This window comes from Crocodylus porosus, unplaced genomic scaffold, assembly GCF_001723895.1.
Source record: "Crocodylus porosus isolate Cpor-Errol unplaced genomic scaffold, CroPor_comp1, whole genome shotgun sequence".
NCBI classification, from domain to species: Eukaryota; Metazoa; Chordata; order Crocodylia; family Crocodylidae; genus Crocodylus; species Crocodylus porosus.
In genome coordinates, this window is record NW_017728906.1 from 62,553,974 (window position 1) to 62,557,861 (window position 3,888).

General features: G+C 43.4%; 1 long non-coding RNA gene across 2 annotated transcripts in view; it reads right to left on the reverse strand.

The window, feature by feature from the left end:
* The window catches only part of LOC109306001, a 10,647-nt gene extending 6,927 nt beyond the window's left edge, over positions 1–3,720 (reverse strand). The window contains exons 1-2 of one of the 2 annotated variants that reach the window (XR_002099805.1): positions 3,642–3,712; positions 2,275–2,357 (exon numbers count right to left, since the gene is read on the reverse strand). This is a non-coding gene — a long non-coding RNA (uncharacterized LOC109306001). Of the gene's footprint in view, positions 1–2,274; positions 2,358–3,641 lie in introns of both variants that reach the window. The other variant, XR_002099806.1, reaches the window with a different exon arrangement.
* Between the last annotated feature and the right edge of the window lie 168 nt (positions 3,721–3,888).

Sequence of the window (3,888 nt, forward strand, 5' to 3'; positions counted from 1 at the left end):
GGGATTTGCTCGAGAAGCATCTATGGATGCACGCCAGCATTTTGGTCGCTTTACTAGCCGCAGCATCGCACTGGAGGCTCATGTTCATTTGTATCACTGAGTACAGTTCCCCTAAATCACAGGCAACCATTTAATAGCTATTAAGTTCAGGAGAGTCCACAAGAATATTTATTCCAGCCTTCTTACCCACCCACAACAGAAGCTACAAAACACCTTCCAACATCTTATAACCAGAGGAAAACTTTTAGTACAAGAGACCTGAAACCTCAAAGGTTACAATGCATCCTAGAAAGAGAGCAGGAGAGGGCCCTGCCAAGGCACTGGTCTGAATTTGTTAGGTGAAATATGTCCGGGTGATCCTAAGTGGTGGAATATACTCCACACCACCAAGGCAGGCAAAAAAACAACATCAGTCCCTACTAATCTAACGAGAGAAAACTAATTCCTAACTCTTAAGTGTATTAGCTGGGCACCTGAGATGTTTCTCGGTGCCAATCAGAGCAACACTGCAGCCCAACCAACCTACCGTCTCTAGCTCTGGCTAATCTAATCCTAGACGCTTCAGAGGAAAATTTAAAATAAAATAAACAAAAAGGAACCAGAAACCAATTTAAGAATGCAGATAACCATCAAAAAGTGTGAACTGCAGGATTAATTAAATGCAGCATAAATATTGTCTGACAAGTTTTGTAAGCATACTGGCAGCTCCAAAGAGAGGGATGAACAGAAAGGATCATCACAACTACCTGGCCCGGCCTTCCTCACTTGTGCACACAAGCCAAAGAACATCCTACAGTCTAAAGACTAGAGCATATCTGCAAAAAGTCATCAAGATTGCTTCAAAGACCCCCAATGCTCAACCTTCCATGTTACCAGAAAACTGCATCTGTAATTCGCATCAAGCTCCATGCTCCACCTCTGGATTCTGCTCTGCATTATCAGCAAGCTCAGGAAACCATCATTCAACACCAGTCCCACATGCAAAGAACTACATGCAACAATTGCATTTCCTTTGAACCCTCTCTTAGGGATACCAGTGAATTGAAGTCTGGTATCACAAGGTTTAATTACCAACTCCAGAAGCTTCCCAGGTTCTGTCATGAAACAATTTAGGGTCCTTGCCTCCACTACACTGGCTGGGTTGTTTCTCTTTTCTGATACGTGAATTTTTTTTCCTAATTTCTCTCTAAAAGTATTCTTGACCAATTTATTCCTATTAGGTTTTGTAGCAGAATTTCCCTTTATCGTAGATAGCTGTTCTCTTTCCCTGGAATGCACTTGCATTCCATGTATACATGGAGTAATCGCATGTCCTATTAACCTGCATTTTGCAAAGTTAAAAAAGCTAAGCTCTTTTAATATCCTCTTATAAAAAAAAGTTATCCATTTCTTCATTACTGGGAGAATTTGAGTACACATAATCAGGACTGTACCCAAAATTGTAAATGTCTTCATCAACGCCTTGTACAGAGTTTATGGCTAAATTTACTTTAACCGATCTTTTGTAGGAATTAGCTTTTCTCACAGCAACATCGTACTGGTGGCTCATGGTCATTTTATACTCAACCAATAGACCCAGATCCTTCTTCTCCTCTGTTGCCACAAATTTATGAGCCCCCAAATTCTATCAAAAGTTATCCATATTAGTTCCTTAGGCATGACTTTGCAGTTTGTACCATTTCATATCCTCCTGCTTCTATTGCGCCACTCTACAGGATCATCTGGTTCTCAACCTTTTTCTTTTTGAGCCCCACCCCCCTTTGCATGCTGTAAGAACTCCATGGCCACGTGTAGGAGAGGAGTGGCCTGGATTCCTGGCTCCATATGCACAGCTCCTGGTACAGCAGGTGGGGAGCCCCGGGGCCCCATTCACCTGAGCAGCAAGAGCACAGAGCCTCACTCATCCAGCCGCATTGCCACCCACAAGATGGAGCCTCCCCACAGGTGGCAGCAGAGGGGCTGGCTGGGGCATGAAGGTCAGGCTTCCTCCTCATGGCTGGATTGAAATTGCACCCTGCGGTCGCTGTCTATACATGTGTTTAATTGCATGTGTTAACTCTACTATAGGATAGTACTTGTCCCCTACAGCACTATGCTACATACAATAGAGTAAATTAGTTTACTGCACCCTAATTCCAGTGCACATGTAGATGGTGATATTTTAATGTGGAGCTAATTAGTCAACTCAGCAGTAAAGCGTGCATGTAGATACGCCCTATACATACCAAGGTCACCAGGGACAGTAGTAAACAGGATGAATTTCAAGACAGATACCTGGAGTAATATCAGTGGTAACTTCTCCATCCTCATGACTCCCCTTTCAATATAACTCACTGCAATTTCTCCTTTACCGAGATCTGTATAGGAATAGATGATAGGTAGATCTCTGTATAGATAGATCTGTATAGCTAGATCTGTACATAGCTAGAGAGCTGTAGAGAGAGAAATCTACATACAGATAGATCTGTAGAGTTAGATTTGTATGTAGATTTGTAGATAGATTTGTATATGGAGTGATATAGATCAATCTGTAGATAGATAAATCTGATACATAGATGATAGATCTGTATATATAGAGCTGTAGATAGAGCTGTAGCGGGTAATCTGTGTATAGATAGATATGTAGAGAGATTTGTACACAGAACCGTAGATAGATTTGTATATGGAGAAATATACATCGATTTGTAGATAGATAAATCTGTATGTACAGATGATATATACAAATCTGTATATAGATCTGTGGATAGACAGGTCTATATATGGATATAGCTGTCAAGAGCTAGATGTATAGCTAGATACCTAGATCTGTAGACAAGAGACAGATTACCTAGATATATATAGATGGATGATAGATCTGTGGATAGATTTGTGCATGGACAGATAACTATAGATCAGGGCATTGGCTACACGTTGAGGGGTATGGGAAGAGCATATGCCTCCCTGAGATTGGCCCTTGCCAGCTGGGGAGCGGGGGGAAGCGCCAGCGGCACTTCCAGTTTTGCCACTGGTGCTTCCGGGGTTGGTGATCAGCCTCTGAGAGCCCTCTCCGTCCCCCAGTTGGCGATCAGCTGGGGCCCCCCCAGCCTCAGGAGGCAGGAGTTGCCCATGGATCAGTGGTTCCCAATCTGTGGTACAGGTATCACCAGTGGTATGCAGACATACTGTCAATGGTGCGCGTTAACAGATTTATTGTAATTACTTTATATGACAAAAATTTGCTGGTGGTATTTAAGGTTGTATCATTTTCAATTGGTGGTGTGCAATCTGCCAGAGTTCAGGAACCACTGCTATAGAGTGATCTACAGATCATCTGTAGATAGCTAAATCCATATATACAAATGATCGATCTGCAGCTAGATCAGTAGATAGGTGTAGATCTGTGGATAGAGATGTATGAAGAGTTAGATTTGCACACAGATCTGTAGATAGATTTGTATAGGGAGAGAGAAATACAGGTGGATTTGTAGATAGTTAAATCTGTATATACCCGTGACAGGTCCGTATGCAGATCTGCAGATAGGCCTAGAGACAGATGTGTAGAGAGAGAGAGATGTACAAAGACAGATCAGTGGATCGATGACAGATCTGTAAATAGAGATCTCTCTCTCTCCAGACCTCTCTATATCACCAGACCTACCTACCTGCCTACATGCAGACCTAGCGGTAACTACCTCCGCGCAGACCCACCTCTGCACCCACAGACCTCTCCCCCGCCCCGCCCCGCCCCGCCCGCGCTGAGCCCGGGGGAGGTACCCGGGCGGTGCGAGAGCCGGCTGCAATGGGTCCTAGCAGCTCGATACAGCAGGGACATTTTTCAAGAGACTTTGAAACAAAAACCAAAAAAACCCAAAAACCCAAACCCACGCTCCTAATAGTCAGGAGAGTTTT